General features: G+C 41.5%; 1 protein-coding gene across 7 annotated transcripts in view; it reads left to right on the top strand.

Annotated features, from left to right (window-relative positions):
- The window catches only part of PLCB4 (phospholipase C beta 4), a 412,481-nt gene that overhangs the window by 94,913 nt on the left and 297,672 nt on the right, over positions 1 to 19,896 (top strand). Inside the window, exon 1 of one of the 7 annotated variants that reach the window (XM_004751544.3) lies at positions 10,652 to 11,124. The exons of the other annotated variants lie outside the window; for them this stretch is intronic. The gene's annotated coding sequence lies outside the window, so the exon portion shown is untranslated. Of the gene's footprint in view, positions 1 to 10,651; positions 11,125 to 19,896 lie in introns of those variants that run through there. 7 annotated transcript variants of the gene reach the window in all.

Here is a 19,896-nt window from a genome sequence, read left to right as displayed (position 1 = left end):
TAGGTGGCATGTGGTCACAGTCACACCCAGCTACAACAGAGCCTGAAACTGTACACTTCAGCTGAGGTTGTCTGACCAATGGAGCAGAGAATGGATGGGGAGTCATAACAAGCAGTCGTGTCACAATCAGGATGGTAAGACAAATGCCTTGGCCCAAACTTTAGACATGTTGTTGGCATAAAGTATGCACAGGTGAATTCTGTCGGTGATCTGTCCGTAGAATCTTCAGGAGGCTGATGGTTACTGGAATGGGAAGTTTCTGATTGTTCTTTGCTCTGGCCCCCTTTCCTAGGGGAACTGATGTTCAGATCAGCATGCTAATTTCATGTCATTCAAATATCGATCGATTGCCACGGGCCACCTACCGTCCCAGGTCTTAGCAGGACGCAGGAGCTAGAATATTTCCCACATTTATTTGAGCACCCAGACTTCCGTGAGCACTCTGCGACCTCACTTGCAGTTCTTTGGGACGGCAATATTGCTCTGTGTCCTGTGTGCTCTCTAGCTGAACTGTCAGGGAGTAAGACACATGACATAAATGGAACCCTTTTCTACAATCCTGTGAGGTAGGGTGCTCTGATCCCATTCATAGGTGATGTTTCTAAGACCCAAAAGGGTTAAGTAACATGCCAAGATTTCACAGACCTGAGGTTTGCACCCACGTACATGGCCCCGGGGTCCTGTCTCCAAGTCAGTCTGAAGAGCTGCCTCGGGGTTGTGAGTACATGATCGTTTAAAAAATGAAAGAAGGAAAGGGCGAATTTTGACAGAATGGAGAGGGATGCGAACAATGACTTTGGTTTTAAAAATTAACTTTGGACTCCTTGTACCAAGCCTGCCCTGGAAATTTACATAGCTATTTCTTGCAGGTACATTTGACATTCAGAAGCAATCAGATTGTATTATCTGTTCTTGGAGGGATTACTGGGCTCTGTGCCTCTTGAAGGTTACATTTGCAGTCATTAATTTCATTGTTAACCATTTTCCTTCACAGTAGATACAGGGTTGTTTCTTCTTTTCTAGTTGGGTTCTAGCAGAGATGATCATTTGTGGGATTCGATGGGACAATTAAAGTTTATTGTTCGGGAAGCCATATTGGGCAGAGAGTGAACTCACCTTCAGGAGCCTGGCTGAACCGTGTGGATCTCTAAGCCACTATCGCCGAGCAGTATTCTCTGTCCTTCATTTCAGTCCGAAGTTCCCATTAAACTGGAGAGTGATAAAGAAAGTTTATGATGTTGACAGAGAGTGACTTCCCCTCTCCATTCTATGATTCACTCAAGGGGCTCCCACTAAACTGCGTGAACGATGGGAGGAATTCCCCTGGAGCCAAGGAGAGAGAAAAATCCTATAAAGAGAAAGATAAATAAGTGATACCTATTGGCTTTTAAGTCTTCGTCTGTTGGGGCTCTGACAAAATAGCACGGACTTACGGCTTATAAACCACAAGTGTGGCTTATCAACAGCAGGGATTTACTTCTCACAGTTCCGGACGCTCGATTCTGCCTGGTGGGGTGAGGGCCCTCTTCTGGATCGCAGACATCTGCCTGTGTCCTCCCAGGGGAGAAGAGACTAGAGCGCTTTCTGGAGCCTCTTTTATAAGACACTAATCGTATCCATGAGGGCTCTGGCCTCATGACTTAAGTACCTCCCCAAAGCCCTCCTGTCCGAATCTCATCATCTTTTGGGGGTTAGGATTTTATCAGTGTTGGGGGGACACAAACATTCAGACCATAGCAGTATTCAAGCAGATTTTTAAAAAGCCATTGCAGGTAATGTGGCCATAATTGAAACAAAAAGTCATTTACTGGGGCAGTATCAAGAAAACAGCAATTTGGGAGGTGCTGCATGATTCAGGCAGAATGTGAAGAAAATGTTGGAGGGACCCGTGCCTGGCTGTAAATACATTTTAGCTGGTGTCATAAGGAGAAGGAATGGCAGCCTCAATTTACACTCTTAGTAATAGAGTCACTGGGATTTTAAAAGTAGAGTGGAAAGGAAATTACAGTGGAATTCAGGAGAGCACACTTGGTTCTCTGGTTTCCCAAGGATCACATGAGTTTAAAACTCTTCAGTTGGTAGCATTTTTAATTCAAAGCAAAACCAAACAGAGGTTTGGTTTGGTTTGGTTTTTTACCTGTACAGGAGCCCATGAAGAAGTCTCTTTACCTTGTAATTCACAGGGCCGAGGATCAAGTTTGAATATATCCTTATTTACCTAGATTTATTTATAAAATACTGTAATACCTCATTTATATGGAATTCTTGCTTTATGCCAGGTAACAAATTAGTGCTTTACCTGTAATAACCCCTTTATCCTCATGATAAACCTTTGAAGTAGGTACTAGTGTCAACCTCTCTTTTACAGATGAGGAAACCAAGGCACAGAGACCTCCAGTAACTTGCACACAGTCACACAGCAAAGTTAGTTGTGAAGCCCTATTCCAGCTCAGACCATCTTAATCCATCCGCTACAGTGTTTCCCAGCTATCAGTCATTCATGCCTTGTGCCAGGATTGTGTTCCACCTCTCTTATTTCATGTTTTTTACCTTTTTGGCCACAAAAAAAGTATTAAAAAAAGAAAACATTAAATCACTGCCTTACATGGAAAACTCTGATGTGCCACAAATAGTGGAGATATCCAGTGAAAGTTAAAAAATGAAAAGCAAATAGTGTCTTTCAGTCCTGAGCAGATGCCAGTTGCCTGCCAAAACCCCTTAGTCAGAGGCCTGCCCTGGCTTTATTAGAGAGAGAGGGGGAGAGAGAGAGAGAAAGAAATCAGAGAGATGGGGGGACTGGTGCTCACTTTATTGAGAGAGAGAGGGGGAGGGAGAGGTATCCCCCTTTCCTGCTGGGGAGTTCTGTGTTATTCCACGCTCAATCTGTATATTCACCTAAAATCATCTTGTAGTTTACCACTAGCAGGGGTTCCTACATTCTGGGAATCACTTACCCCAAATCTGAAGTTGTTGGGGTGCCTGGCTGGCTCAGTCAGGACAGCATGTGACTCTTCATCTTAGGGTCCTCAGTTCTAGCTCCATGTTGGGCATAAAGCTCAGTTAAAAACAACAACAACAACATTAAGGGGCGCCTGGGTGGCTCAGTGGGTTAAGCCTCTGCCTTTGGCTCAGGTCATGATTGAGATCACTGAGAGGGTCCTGGGATCCAGCCCGGCATCAGGCTCTCTGCTCAGCGGGAAGCCTGCCCCCCCCCCTTACTTGTGATCTCTGTCAAATGAATAAATAATATCTTTTAAAAAAACATTAAAACAGAAGATTTTCTATCATCTTCAGAATTTTCTTGGGGAAAGTGAAGCCGAGGAATGCTGAAATGAGTTCAGGCCCTTATTAGTTCAGCCTGTCCAAGCAAAGCTGCTTTCTGAATTATTAACCCTCAAGTATTCACTTGGCTCTTAGACGACCTTTCATATTGCTTTGTAGAAAGGCCAATGGGTAGTTTTTACCCAAGTTGTGATCCATAGAGGAAGGTGTGGTTACCCCTGGATTTTAAAGCAGACTACTTAGAAAATGGCCCTAAATTGAGCCTTGATTCAGTCTTGACACATACTTGATTTGCAGTTTCCAAGGGCTTTGGGCCTCTTTCAAATACCTGTTGGAAGATCATTGGGAATAATATCCCCTTCTCTGTTACCAAGATGACATTCCATCTACACAGGCACTCTCCGTGCTTAATCCAGGATTAGTATATTTGATGGTGAGAAAAGTGAAAGGTGTCTTTTTGTCTCCCCGTGTAACAAATGAGGAGGCTTAATGGGCTTACGTGGGAAGAAGCGAAATCTTTCTTTTGTTCACAGGTCTCTGTAAAAGCAATCCATAGACATAATTATGCTCATCAATGTGAACAATAAATTAATCTGCATCTGAAGGTTTTACTCATTATGTGGTCGCATAATTTCCATATATTTTGATTACATTTTTCTGATGCTCTTTACATTATATGAATTCTTAATCAAGAGGATTCCAATAACAGCACTTCCATATGTGATGAGGTTTATAATGGATAGAACTCAGCTTGATGAAAGTTTTAACAGACTTGAAGATGGGGGGGAGAAAAAAACCTGATTTCCTCTCACCCAACACCTCTGTTTTCAATTTTATCTTATTTATCTTATAAAATAATTATAAAAAATTATTTTTTACTTTTAAAGAGTTTTTATTATTTATTTATTTATTAGAAAGAGAGAGAAGAAGGGAGAGAATGAGCAGGGGGAGGGGCAGGGGGTGGAGAGAATCTCAAGCAGACCCCGAGCTGAGCACAGAGCCTGATGCGGGGCTTCATCTCATGACCCTGACATCATGACCTGAGCCAAAACCAAGGGTTAGAGGCTTAATCAACTGAGCCACTTAAGCACCCCCGTATTGTAAAAGAGTATAGCAAATATTAAAATTAAGCATTACAGCTGCAGATAGGCATCAAGATACTAAATGTGGCTTATGTGACTGGTGATAATGTTTCCACCGTCTGCGGTTCAGCGCGCCGGTGAATTTCGGAAAGCTTCTGAGAGCTTTCAGCCTGTTCAGGGGCTCATGGTCAGGGGGAAAAGGTGGGCTGATTATGGGAACATCTCACCTGACGTTGCAGTGGGGTCTGTGTCTCTGAGGGGGCGGCCACTCCATTCCCACCAGGACCGCATGGTGGGCAGGGTCGGCCAGTATTTAGTGGTCTAGTAGAGACCTCTTGTATTTGTGGATTTCACCTGGACAGTGCCCCGATGCATGTTCTGAGTAGATTGTGGCCAGAGCTGAGCCCTAACAGTTTTGCTGTGGCTTATTTAGATATATCCTATAGTTGTCCTCCTCTGCGCTGGGCTCTGGTGGTGCGGCCTGATTTTAGGAATAAGAAGAGTGAAGGTCAGGAGAGTTAAATCCTCCAGGGTGTGTGGGTCGTGACTATTATGCACCAGTATACATTTAGCACGGGACATGGTGCTAAACGCATGGCAGGTGTTCAGTAAATAATGTGGCAAATCAATGAGGGAACAGAGTCAAATTGGCCAGCTGATATTTAGGGCATCATATCATTTTCACTGGGTTACAGGAAACCACAGCAAAACTGTGGGTGGTGGTGGTGGTGGTGGTGTGTGTGTGTGTGTGTGTGTGTGTGTGTATGTATGTGTTTTATAGCTTCTTGAAGAAACAGGATCGATTTCAGTGTTGGGGACTAAAAGAGAATACAGAGAGTGGCTTGGAGTGAGTGGCTGGTTTCCCACAATAAGGTTCTCTGATTGAAAAAGATAGTTACAGTCTCTTTAGGGACAGAGAGAAAGATGGCCAGGACTTTTATTCCTTTCCTTTTTGTGTCTGTGCAAGAAAAAAGAGCCTGCGAGGATTTAGAATAGAGAGAAGCCATGTGGAAAACAGATAGTTTTCTTCCGGACTTGGGTCTTGAGGATTAGTAGAACATACGAAGAAATAAGGTTCTTTCTCTTGGGAAATTACGAATGTTGGCAGCTTGAAATAGCATGAAAAAGACTTTTGGTAGTGGCAGGTCTTCCGACAGTTTGCTAGAAAGGGAAAGGGCCCAAGTTGAGTGAAAGAAAGCAAGCCAGAATTATATTAGCAAGTAATTAAAAATGCATTTGGAGGCAGGAAGGCAGCCGACATGTTCTTAGCACCTACTGTGTGTCAAGCCATGAGATAGACTTATAAAGAGTAATTAGTTTTGAGACAACTTCTAATTTGAGATGTCTTCGGTTTTATAGATACTATTATCCCCATTTTACAAATCAGGAAACTGAAATAAATAAGGAGGTCTGTAAATAATCCAAAGCCACATGAACAGCTAGTATGTGCAACTAAAGCTTGAACCCAGGCCTGTCTGATTCAAAAACCCAAGTTCTTCCCCCCGGGTTAGACAGTCCCTTGCCTTTCTTTTAATAATATTCTATATTTAACAGTTATCCCGAGTGGTTCATAGCTTTTCCCATTTTTAAAGAAAGAGTTCTGTTTTTGGAGGGAAGGGGATATTGGATGGTGTATTCAGTGTTTTGCATTTTCGCTAGCTGTGCCTGGGCGTGCATGTGTGTTTCTGTGGTGTGCATAAGTGGTGGGCTAAGTATCCAGGTAGACCAAAGCCTTCATACACCACGTGTGGTCCCCAGACCAGCTTCATCCACACCACCTGGGAGCTGGCTGACACTACAGACACTACAGAGCCTCAGGTCCCCACAGCAAACCTTCTTCATCACAGTCTGCACCTTTAAGAGAAGCCTGAAATCAAAGAGCTCTGATGCCAGCCCAGGTGTACCCACCGGCAGCCTGATGCTCTTACCCACCGTCTTGTGCTCCCCAACATAGTTTAAAAGCCGGGGGCTGTGGGTTACCAACGTCAGGTCCGCAACGGCAGGGAGGTCTGACTTGCAGCGTAGAGCTTTGCCCGTTCACAAGTTCTGTTCCGTGAAATGAACTGTATCTTCTTGACTCTAGATAGTGAGACAAAAATGAAGTTCTCTCTCTTGAATAATATCTGGCAGTGCTTATGTCATGTTTTGTGTGTATGTGTATATATATATATATTTTCTTGGAACAGGATAAAATACATAGAACATAGGAAGTGTCTTTGTGGATTGTTCTAGCTTTAAACAAAACAACTCCACTTGTTACTTGTAATGTGATTCAGTAATACTGATGCTATTGATAGAGTGCATTGAGAGTGATAAGCAGTGATACAATGGAAGTTGTTGAGTGAAGAATTAGAGGAACGTTCGTGAGTATATAAGTTCGCATATTTTATTTCTTCAGAGAGTATTCTTTTTGGTTTTTGTCACATCTTTTTGTTTCATACATTCCTAGGTGGTTGATGTAGCCAGGACGAAACAAATCGGTAGTGTTGGTTAGAATGTCGTTACCATGCTTGAAAATAATTATGTCTGATAACTTGTCTTTTGTTCCTTGCAACAATGAGTTGACTTTACCTTGAGTGTACTGAGGCGTTGGCTTTAAATTCAATTGTTAGCAGGGCCCAAAGAATCAAGATGCTACTAAATTATTGTTTTGGTCTTTTTAATCAATACACTTTTGGGGAAAAGAAGTAAAAGGCATGATTTGTGTGTGTTTTGGGGATTTGAGGGGAGAGGATGGAGAAAGGAAAGAGGCAGATCTGCGTGAACCTGAAAGTGTTCTTATTTACCGGTCCTGGGAAATGAGTATGCTGATACATCTTAAATTCCTTTGGTAGGGAGAGTCAAAACAAACAAACAGACAAAAACCCCCAATAACCTTAATGTACAGCTTAGAGCTTCTACAGGGAAAGGTGTTGTACAAATATATTAAAGGGAATTGGAAAGGATGCCATTTGCCCTGAAAACACAGCCTTCATTCGTGTTCACTGGTTTTATAGAATTACAGTAACATTGTTCTGTCTTGCCGAGTCTCCTTATCTGGCCTTGTCAAACTGGTAAACTGTATTTATCAACTAATTAAGAAAAGCCCAGATAGAAGCCTTGTCTTGTTCTCTTTAAACATTTTTGTGTTCTTCCTTTACACACAGTTCTAAAAATGCTGTCTTTTAAAAATTCCCATGCCTTTCTGGTGGTGTGCTGGTCAACACTGAACCACCGGTCAGTGGGGGAAGGAAGCTTGGTTTGTGCAGTCTGCGGACTGGGCTTCCTGGAGTGCAGGTGCCCTCACCCAACTGGACCCAGGAGGAGAAGCCCAAGGTTGTATCTTGCTGGCAGTGTAGCCTGGCTCAATACATCACTGGTGTTTGGCAACCAAGAGATTAGAAGGGGAAGAGGTGGTTAGCTGGAGGCCATGTAGAGGCAGAAAAATGGAAGAATGGAGAAAGTTAATTAGAAACTGGGAGCAAGTTGGGAGGTGGGGGGTTTCTGGCAGAGGACGTGGAGTGAAAGTTTCTCTTTTCTTCCCTGGGACTGTGGAGACAAAACCCTCTACAGAAAAGTGGGGAAAAAATCTTCACTGAAAGTAGGAAAGGATTGACCCCCAAATGTTCAGGCTCTCTGAAGCATGTCTGCCAAATTTGGTGATGTTTGGAGCAAATTCAAGGAAAAGTCCAGGTATAGCTCTTCTAGAGCCACAGCTGGCAGAGGCTCTGTGAGGCCAAGGCAGAAAGCTCGTCCTCATCCTCTGAACGAGAGGTTGAAGGCACAGGTGGGTTTCTGGAGAAGCCCTGCTTGTTTGACTTTGACGTTTTCTTTGCATCTTAGGTTAGGCATTACCTTCGTATATCCTTGTTTTCTTTCTGTAACTTAGGTGTATAAAATTGTCTTTTCCTTTTTTTGTGGTAATTATTGCAATTCTGAGGAATAATATAAAATCTTATGTTCATTGATTTACTAACTTTATAGAGTACCGACTTTCAGGTATGAAAACTAAAATAAAACAAAATGAAACACTCTTCCTCTCCTCTTTTCATCCAGTCTCTTGATTATATTACTGGTTGTTTTTATATTAGAATTTGCAGTTTTCTTTTTATATAGTTGCTATACCTGTATTGATTTATTTTCCAACTTTACTGAGATCTAAGGGACGCATAAGTTTGAAGTGTACACACTTACATTCAAAGCGTACACCTTTTTCTCTCTTGAACGTTTTTGTTAGTACACTGGTTAGTTGAATGTAAAAGGGGAAAGTGGAAAGGCTGAAGGTGTTGGGGGAGGTTATTGAAACTAGAAGACCACGATCTTCTCACCCACTTCACATATGTATTTACAGTTTGGTTAATGGCTGTATTTGCTTAGTAGGGCTGTACTTACTTTCCAGCTGTATTGAGTCATAATTGACGTATACCATTGTGTAAGTTGAAGGTCCTTGTGATGATCTACGTGAGTATCTATTGCGGAATGACTACCACGATAACTGTAGTTAACACCTTCATCACCTCGCATAGTTATTATTTGTGTGAGTTTGTGTGCGTGTGTGTGTGCGTGCAGTGAGATTTATAAGATTTTCATTGCATTCTGTATACCCCGATTGTTTGGCTTCTGTTTCGTATTTAAGTGACATTGCAAAAAACCAAAACGAACAAACAAAAACAAAACAAAACAAAAAAAACCCAAAGAAAACCAGCAAAAGATCCTGTCAGACCAGGAAGTTTAACAACAGGAGATAGAATTCAGATCACCTGGTTACTAGAAACCATAATTTAGATGGGATAAACTCCTCATTCATTAGAAAACTGTATTTTGAATATGAATTATCTGAAAGTGATTACAGGCAAATGTACACTAAAACTCCAAAGTGGTTGTAATTAATATGAAAGATAGAAGGAGTTTTTACTTGTAATTTTATGCCTTCTGTGGTCTGAACTTTTCCTCTGCATTACGTTCGTTCCGCAATCTTTAGGACATCCCAGCCCATATCTATGTGTATAATGAGACACAGATAGGTGTTTTTTCATGGTAAACAATGTTTACTGTTTAGCTCCCGGTTTTTTGTTACAGTAGATAGTGGCTGAAGGAACATCTTGAGATACTGTAACAATATCTGTATCTTGGATGTACCCAGAGCTTTGTAGTTCTTATTTTTCTCTTGAGCCTCATGCAGCCTTGTGACAATTATTATTTTACAAGTGATTTTATTGCTTATTTTTCAAATGAAGAAAATAAGGTTCAGGGAAATCAAGCTTTTTGCTCAACATCCTCCATCCTATATCTCTTGAATAATTTTTTAAGTAAAATAAGTTTTTTCAACATGTAGTGGTCTCTTCAATAGAATGGTATGATTTTGTTCAGTAGGATCTATATGAATTAAGGCAATCATATTAAGTATCTTCTTCCTGGAAGGATTGGAGGAGTGTAACTCATTTTAGGAAGTTTTGTCTTAAAATGACACGGAAGGATCGCTTGTGTGGAGTGGTTAGCTCTGGAGTAGCTGGGGTGATTTGACAAGGGTTCAGAGTTGATTTAATTATCTCGGTGGAGCAGCTGTGAACCACTGGTCTATTCTATTACAAACTCAGAGAAATCCTGCAGCATAGGATTCTGGTGATGATCATATAGGTTGACCATCCTAAAATTTAACCTGGGAACCTTGTTTTGTGAAATATTGTATGTTCTTCAGCACATTTTGGTGGCAGAAGCTTGTCTGTTTTGTTTTGTTTTCTTGTTAATTGCTATTCACGGATGGTTAAATCTTGTATGTTTAAGTATTACATATACAAGTAAGTGTAATTTAATGTAGAATTAAAATCCTCTTAATCTATTTAGAGACAAAAGTCTATGTCACTATTTATGCAAGGGAGATAATCTCCAGATCTTACTTTAGATATAAAATTTTTAAGACTTTATTTGAGAGAGTGAGAGGGCACAAGCCAGGGGAAGGGCAGAGAAGCAGACTCACCCCTGAACAAGGAGCCTGGTGCGGGACTCGATCCCACGACTCTGGAATCATGACCGGAGGGGAAGGCAGAGGCTTAACCGACTGAGCCCCTCAGGTGCCTTCACTTTAGATATTCTTACTGATTTTTTCTTTGTATCAGCATTACTAGTAACTTGAAAGTCCAAAAAGTTTTATTTCCTTTCTTGAGCCCTCAAGGGATGATAAAGGAGGTTAAATAGGTAAAAGAGACAACCGGATGGGGAAGTGGAAACATCAGGAGCATTTAAGTTACCGCATCTCTGGAATTGCGGGCCTTGAGTTTTGCTTTCCTTCACGTTTATACCTTGAATTTTTTTTAAGGAAGACCTCAGGTGTACGTTTCCAGTTTTACTCTTTCTGTTGATAACCCCCAACCTCTGATCTGGTGGGACACGCTGTGTGCAGGACCTCTTACTCATTCCTGGGCAGTTAGTCGGCAAGACGCCTGTAAAAAGCATTTGCTTGTATTTATTGTTCTGCTTAGAACGGTGAAAAGAGTCTCTGCCGGCCGGCTCTGTCTGGATATTTTGTTGTGGCTGTGGGCACTGTTGGCCCAACCTCTCAGTTTGTGGCCAAGGGGAGGGGCTCTGCCTCAAGGACCAGTCTTGGTACGTTGTGGGCTGCGTGAGCTTGCTCATCCCTTCTCTTGCCCCCTCCTCCCCTTCTGGAAAGAGTGAGCTTATCCAAGAACTGTAGTTGTCCTGCAGTTCTCAGCCTGCATCAGGCATGCTCTCAAGAGCCTGCTTCTGACTGGGTGAAGTTTAAATCCTCCTCACTCCTTTTCAGGTAAGAGAACATACTTTCAGCTTTACGAGTAGCAGTTGAGATTTACAAAGGAGAGTAGTTTAAGTAAGTGTGCTTTTTTAATGGCTTGGAGAAGGGCTATCACAATTTTCTTTGTGTGGTTACTGAAGGGGTAGTGGTAGAAAAGAAAATACTTCAGCCTCTAAATTTCTTCGACCACTCAAACTTTTTTTATAAAGATTGTTTTATTCATTTTTTAAAAAAAGATTTTATTTTATTTATTTAACAGAGAGAGAGAAATCACAAGTAGGCAGAGAGGCAGGCAGAGAGAGAGGGGGAAGCAGGCTTCCTGCTGAGCAGAGAGCCTGATGTGGGGCTTGATCCCAGGACCCTGAGATCATGACCCGAGCCGAAGGCAGAGGCTTTAACCCATTGAGCCACCCAGGCGCCCCTCATTATTATTTTTTTTTAAAGATTTTTTTTTAAAAGATTTACTAATTTTTTTGAAATATATATTTTTAAAGATTTACTAATAAGGGAGAAACCCAAGACAAAATCAAGACAGAGTACAGTGTACACCGTTTCGTGGTAGTTCTGGCATTAGATACAGATTTAATGTCTCTTTTAAAATATCTTTAAACCTAGCTGTAACTCAAATAGATTTTTCTTTTTTTTTTAATTTTTTTAAAGATTATTTATTTATTTGACAGACAGAGATCACAAGTAGGCAGAGAGGCAGGCAGAGAGAGAGAGAGAGAGAGGAGGAAGCAGGCTCCTTGCTGAGCAGAAAACCGCAGGGCACCCCCCTCCCTCCATGAGGGGCTCGATTCCAGGACCCTGGGATTATGACCCGAGCCGAAGGCAGAGGCTTTAACCCATTGAGCCACCCAGGTGCCCCTCAAATAGATTTTTCAATAGGGCATTTATCAGTATGATTTTATGGGCTGGTAGGATGTGTGTGTGTGTGTGTGTGTGTGTGTGAATTAGCACTTTGTAAATCTATTTTAAAAATGACCTATGTGGGGGCAAGGGGCATATGAGAAATCTGTACCTTTCATCTAATTTTGTTATGAATCTAAAACTAAAACTGGGAAAAACTTAACCAGTCTCTTGAATATGTTCTATGAATACCTCACTATCGTACAATACAGCACAAAGTGTTAAACATTTTTTCCATCATGCATAAATTGTTGCAAAACCAATTCATTTTAATTTTTTGTAATTAGGAATTAAAGTATGGGACCTGTTTATGTTGTTCTGGTTGCCACTTTTTTTGGTCACCTGTATTAAGATAGGCAAAATGATTTTTTAAGTCTTAAAAAGAGCATGAAAATATACTTTGTACTTATTGAAAATGTACTTATTCATGGTCTTGGACACTGTGTAAAAATTCTTCCTGAGATAATGGAATGGAAATTAATAATTTAGGATTTGGTGTGTGCATTTGGGGATGGTCTCTTTTAAAAACTGAATACATGTCATTACCTGTATTCACAGACAAAAAAGTGATGCTAGGGTATGAAACTTAAGGTTAGCGTAGAAAAATTGGCTTCAGATAGCTTTAAAAAAGATTTCATGTTTATGTACTTTATTTTGTCAGGAATTTTAGTATCTTTAAAGACCTGTCATTATAAAAAAAGTTTAAGCCTTTTAACTTTGTGTGAACTATGACTAGCCACAGACAGTTGAGCATAAAACAGTCTGTATTATGATTGAAGTGAACAAAACATTATTAAAATAGACTTATGTTAGAAAGATGTGTACCTGAATAAAATGTGACATTCCGTGGCTATTTTTAAGGGGATTGAACTTTCATAGCTGTCCCACGGTTGAAACAGGACAGTGGCCAAGAGCTCTTTTTCTCCGTTACCTGTTGGAGAAAACATTTTCTACGCTTTTTATATTAGTCAATAATTACATGCAAAGTGATCCACTCTCCAAAGACACCCAGAATATTCCTAGATCTATTGAGGAAGAGGAGACTTTCCCAGATATTCAAAACCAGCTCAACTGTCTTTGATTTGGAGAGACTCTGGGGGAGGGAGGGGCAGCCTCTGGCTTGGGGCGGGGGGGGGGGGGCGAATCTCCTGCACAGGTGGAGGCTAGGACTGAAGTAGCCACGGAGGTAATAGCAGTGGGCAGGGAGGGGATGGTGTTTACGGGAGAAGGGTCCAGGGCTTACTACTGCTCACCTGTTGGCCTGTGACTGTTCTCTGTGTCTGAAGTTAAAGCTGCTCCGGAGACAAGTTCAGTTACTGAGGCTTGGTCTGTTGGCATGTAAGATCTTTCCCTGCTCCTCACACTTTAACGTGAACATGAATCCTCTGTGACTGGGTTAAACGGTAAATGCTGATGCAGTACGTGCATCTTGTCAAATAGATGCTCAGGTGGTTATTTTTTGTTTTTGATTTTTTTAAAGATCTTATTTATTTATTTATTTATTTATTTATGTGTGTGTGTGTGTGTGTGTGTGTGTGTGTGAGAGAGAGAGAGAGAGAGAGAGAGAGAGAGAGAGTCAGAGCATGAGAGGGGAGAAGCAGACTCCCCGTGGAGCTGGGAGCCTGAGTCAGGACTCGATCCGGGGACTCCGGGGGATCATGACCAGAGCTGGGGGCAGTCGGTCAACCAACTGAGGCACCCATGTGCCCCAGTAGGTGGCTGTTTTTTAACTAATGGACAGTCTCATCAGTATCAGGCGGTGAATTTGCGAAACAAATAACTGAGAATGTGATTGGGGTGCATTGATGAGCTGGAGACACCGGCCCCTTCCAAGGTGATGTAACTGACATGGGACCCGCTGTTTTCTCTGGAAGGAACAGGGGAGAGGGGCATCATAACCTCTGATGAGCTGCCATAGCCCCCCTTGCCTGGGACTTGTTGCCGGCAGTCCGGCCCTTGTCTCTTAGGTGCAAATCTCTGCTTTGCCACTACCACCAATCCTCATCTTTTTCTTTGGCAGCTGTGCCCACCCACTCGTCCTGAGGCTTTTATTGCATTGGGCTGGACTCATGTTTGCACCAGAGTCTTCCGATAGCGTCTCCTGCCTAACTTCAGCTCACTGATTTTTATTTTTTATTTTTTGAAGATTTTTTTGTTGTTTTTTGGTTTTGGTTTTTTGTCATCCCCACAACCATCAGGGTGGTGAACTGACCACCCTGTGATCACGAGTTGCACATTCCCCCCGCCTGAGCCAGCCCCGTGCCCTTCAGTGATTTTAAATATAGAAACTCTCCGTGGGGAGCTACTTTTCTTTGACTTAACACACCACTTCCCATGTAATCAGCCAGTTTCAGGTGGGTATGTTTTCTTTGACTTAACACACCACTTCCCATGTAATCAGCCAGTTTCAGGTGGGTATGTGTACGTGTTGATTTATTTGAGATAGGGAGCACGAGTGGGGTGGGGGAAGCAGAGGGAGAGGGACAAGCAGACGCCTGAGTACAGAGTCTGAGGCGGGGCTCGATCCTGTGACTCTGAGATCATGACTCAAGCCAAAGTCAGATGGTTAACTGACTGAGCCACCCAGGTGCTGTGTGTTTGTTTTTAAAAACACCTTCTTTGTCTCAGCTTCGAAGTTTCAACTTAACTATTCTTACTATGTCCTAGATACGATGAAGTTCTCGAAGAAAGTAGGTAGTGGGGTGGCAACGCGCTACTTTGCATTCTTCAGTGATTCATTTCCATCATATTTTCTTCTGTGTTCTTAAGGAAAATTTCACACGTTTGGTAATTTGTTTTATAATGTACAACTGTATGTACCACCACCTTTAATACTTTACATCCTTCCATATCCATCCACCTTTCCTTTTCCTATCTTTTGATGCATTTAAAAATAAACCACAGGCATCCGTTTGCATATTTCAGCATGCTTATTTTAGCTAGAGTTTAATACTGAGTTTTTCATATGAAATTTATATATGATGAACCATACACATTCTTAATTATGTGTAAATTAGGCTTTGACAAATGGATACACCTGTGTAAATCAATCCCTAGCAAGATATAGAACATTATCATCACCCGAGAAAGTTCCCTCATGGCCCTTTCTCAGCTTTTATGTGCTTTTGTGAATCTTTGCCTACAAAAGAACTCATCACAAACGAGTGATTTCTTCAGACTACATGTCAATCAATTTTATTTCATACAGATTAATCTACTTTGAAATATAGATTGGACAACAAACACTTTTTAGCAAGTTAATACTTTGTTTGGATTAACTCCTGGCATTCTTATTTTTGACAAACATTGAAGTTTTAACAGTAACTTAGAATATCTGATTTCTGGTGCAGATTCCTTGCCAATGACTTGGTTGATTCTTCTGACCTTTAACAAGATGGTTGGTGAGATAAAAAGCATGGAGACGTGGAGATCTGGAGGTTAACCCTATTCTAAGGTTCTTTGGGTCAATACCACTGGCTTCTCTGGCCAGCTATTTACTGTGAAGATTTTACTTGAAAACCTATCCCTCTCCTGATTTTGCCTGATATAAATGTTGGTTCACACGTTTTGTTAAATCTGGATGCATTCTTATTTTAAGTAAGAGTATAGTTGACACAATGTTACAGTAGTTTCAGGTGTACAATATAATGATTCAACTTCTCTCTTCAATGAGTTATGCCCTCAACAAGTGTAGCTACCGTCTTTCACCATAGAGCGCCATTATGGAATCACTGGCTATACTCCCTGTGCTGTACCTTTTGTCCCCATGATTTAATCCTTCCATAACTGGAAGCTTGTTTCTGAAGCAGAAAGCTCTGTTCTCGGGATCATCTTCATTCCTGACGTTTCATTTCTGCATGTGGCCGTTTGTGTTCGCCTTATTCTCAATACTTCACGAAGGGTGGGACTGATTTGGATCCCCCTTGGGTGGCAGGGGAGGGGTTGGGTGGAGGTACACAGAGCCGGGTAAAACCTCCACTATCTAGACAATAGTGTGCTGGAAATGCCAGGTTCTTAGAATGACCTGTAACCAGAAAGCAAACAATGCTCCACGATGTCTTTGGTCACAAAGAGACAGTGTTTTTTGTTTTTGTTTTTTAAAGATTTTATTTATTTGACAGACAGAGATCACAAGTAGGCAGAGAGGCAGGCAGAGAGAGAGGAGGAAGCAGGCTCCCCGCTGAGCAGAGACCCCCCCCCCCCATGTGGGGCTCCATCCCAGGACCCTGGGACCATGACCTGAGCCGAAGGCAGAGGCTTTAACCCACTGAGCCACCCAGGTGCCCCACAAAGAGGCAGTGTTTTAACATCTAGCAGGAAAGTAGTATAGCTGAAAGGGTCTGGTCAAAACCAGTGAGTTCATAAAGTTGTTCAGGGGCTATAAAGTACTCAAATTGAGTTTTTTTTAAAGTGCCTTAAAACTCCCAGTTCTTATCTTTTCATTCACCTTAGTCACTTTAACACCCTTGAACACGTGATTTATGTTCTGAAAGGCCACGTAGCTCCTTAAGCTGTTACCTACCTTTAGGCCTATCTTGCTTTTTCAGCAAATTCTGAGCTATAAGCAGTGGTTTTATTCAGCTGCTTTCAGCAATAAATACCCAGAGTATAACTCAGAGTAATAGATATTAACTTTTCTTAAATAGACTTGCCCCTAAATACATGGTAGAAATTTATAGTGATTTTTAAAGGTACATCATTTAATAGTTTGTTTTCTTGCTGGCGAAGGTATGCAAGAAAATATCCCAGCAGTTTTTAAAAGCACAGTGTGTGACCCTTAGAACCAAACTGAACAAATTCTCAACAGTTATCTGTTCAAAAATGTAAACCAGAGTCTGGCTGTTTATCATTAGAGAGAATGTATAAAGTTAGCTACCTGTAGGCCAGAAGAAACAATCCCTTCATGTGTGTTTTTTGTTTTTTTTTTTAAACTCTCTTTGTTTTCTAAGCTATTTAATATATTACTTCTGAGATGAAAGGACAGGAGTAATTTTTGCAACCACTTGCTGAAGTCAGTTCTGATAAAATAACTCAGAACCACGTTTTAAGAAAAAAAAATTTCAGGTTGTAAATCTTAGCGGCTTTCTACTGGGTTACAATAGTATGAGACTTCTGTTTAGATATTTTATGATGTAATTGGAGGCACGAGAGGCTTGTGTATGTATGTGGATACCCTCCACATGTATTTATACACACGTATAACAAAATAGAGAATTGTGGGAGATGGTGGGGGATATTCCTCCTTCTAATAGTACCAAGCCCCCACGGAATAGAAAGAAATCTCCATTTTCTTTCCTCCAATCATGCAGAGCTCTTGTCTTGACTGTATGTTCATCCTAGAACAGAAAACAGCCATTTGTACAAGTTATTAGTGTATTTTCAGCTTCAATTAAAAATTGAAGATTTTAGGATGGGAGAGAAGTCCTGAAACCCACTCTGTTGAGTGGGTTAGCTTACCCTTTTTCTATATGCATTTACTTCCTCTTTGACAGTCAGCACAAAGCTTTTCTCCCTCCCATCAAATGTCTGCCTGTCCCTCCTTTTCTTGAGTACCTCTCTTACTGACTTAAAGACCTTCTTGGCATCATTCTTCAGGGCCCATAAAGACTGTTAATTACTCTCTATTTTATATATTAGCCTTGTCTTCCCAGTGACATTATAAATTCCTCTGTGTAAGAGCCCTCTTACATTTCTTTTACACTTTCTACCTTTTCTTGTTTTATGTTTTCTACCTTTTCTTATTTTAGTGCTTTGGAGACCCTTCACTCAATAAATACTGTGGTTGATTGTCTGAATATTAAGAGAGGCCACTGGTCTCTATGAATGTGATTAACTTCATTCTTCTTCTACCAACTTAGAATTAATAGAAGGATTACTTTGAGGCAAGATACTTTGGCATTTTTTTTCTTTCTTTTTATCTTCATTTATAACTTATTACCATGGAGCTGGACATACTTCAGTTATAGTCCAAAGAGTACCCCTTTAAAAACTCCTTTCATCTGTGAAGAACAAGTTTTTTGGAAATAGTTTTATTTTTTAGAATGACTCCTTAGAGTGGGTCGTCGGCACTGATTATCCAGAATGTAAGAAAAATCTAAACTCTGAAGTTCAGCTTCTGAATGACTTGTCAGAAGAAAAATGGACCACACTTTGCATTACGTTTTCTGGTCACAGAAACTGGGGCGCCTTGGTGGCTTAGTTGGTTCAGCATCTGCCTTTGGCTCAGGCCAGGATTTCAGGGTGCTGGGATCAAGTCCCACATCGGGTTCCCTGCTCAGCTGGGAGTCTGCTTGTCCCTCTGCTCCTCTCCCCTCTTGTTTGCTCTCTCTCTTTGTCTTTCTCTCAAGTAAATAAAATCTTTAAAAAGAAGAAGAAGAAAGAAATAGCAGAGTTTTGGGGCTCCTGGGTGGCTACCTCATTTGGTTAATCATCTGACTCTTGATTTCAGCTCTGGTCATGGTCTCAGGGTCACGTGACTGAGCCCTGCATCAAGCCCCATGCTCAACTTCACATGGAGCCTGCTTAAGACTCACCCTCTCTCTTTGTCCCTGCCTTCGAACTCCGTGAACGAGCCCTCTAGAGAGGTTCCATTAACAGCTGAGCTCTTTGCCTGGGCAAGGTTTGATGTGGTCAGCGTCTGGAGTGGAGCGCTGAGCTGGAAAAGATGGTTGCAGTGGTTTAGCCATCCTTCGTTTAGCTGTGTCACATGATTGGATATATCCAATAACCGCCCGCCCCCGGAAAAAAAGGTCAAGGTCATACTTTGTCCTGCACAGTGTTACTAGTTGCTAACTTCATGTGGACAGATTTTTCTACATGTCCTAACAAATGGGGGAACCTGGCAAAACTGAGAGTTGGAATTGTGTTCTCTTTGTTAGAGGAGGCATGTGCTCTCCCATTCAACCCAGCTTCCCTGAGATTTTTGTATTAGTTTTTTGTTGCTGCTGTAATAGATTGACATGCATTATTGGCTTACAACACAAATGTCTCAGAGTTGTGGAGATCAAAAGTCTAAGATAGGTCTGCAGGGCTGTGCTGTTTCTTGAGACTGGAGGTTGTGGGGTGGATCTGTTCATTACCTAACTAGCTTCTGGAGACAGCTCACATTCCTTAGCTCATGACTGGGTCACTCTGACCTCTACTTGCATTGTCCTATCTCCTTCTTTGATCCTACCACTTCCAAGTTTTACCATTTATAAGAACCCTTTTTGGCGTGCCTGGGTGACTCAGTTGGTTAAGCATTTGCTCTCAGCTCAGGTCATGATCCTGGGATCCTGGGATTGAGCCCTGCATTGGGCTCTTTGCTTAGTGGGGAGTCTCTCTTCTCCCTTTTCCTCTGCCCCTTCCCTTCATTCTCTCTTGCTCTCTCTCAAATAAATAAACAAAATCTTTAAATATGGTGAGTGCTGTGAAGTGTGTAAGCCTGATAATTCACAGACCCGTACCCATGGGACAAATAATACATTATATGTCACTAAAAATAATTAATAAAAATAAATTTAAAAACCACCTATCCAAAACTAAACAAAAACAAAAACAAAAACACAACACTTTTGATGACATTGGGTCCATCCTTCTCAAGCTCCTTAATTTAATCTTGTCTCCACAGTTCTTATTGCCATGTAAGTAAGCTATGCATGGGTTCTAAGAATTAGGATGTGGACATCTTTGGGGGGGTATCGTTCTGCCTACCACACCTGAGGTCTACCTCCTCCCCTGAGTGACACACCTGACCTCTTCAGACTGTCACCGCCGAAGTGATGAACCATTTCAGTCAGTTTCCATTAACCTGGAGTTGGATATTTATCTGACAGATAAGATGGAAGTTTATTTTGCAAAACTGATCCTTTCCCCTCTCTCTTCACAAATCATGGT

Source organism: Mustela putorius, unplaced genomic scaffold (assembly GCF_011764305.1).
Source record: "Mustela putorius furo isolate JIRA1106 unplaced genomic scaffold, ASM1176430v1.1 tig00000874_pilon_pilon_pilon, whole genome shotgun sequence".
Lineage (NCBI taxonomy): Eukaryota > Metazoa > Chordata > Mammalia > Carnivora > Mustelidae > Mustela > Mustela putorius.
Note: the sequence above shows the minus strand (reverse complement) of the source record. Positions and strands in the feature narration are given on the sequence as shown.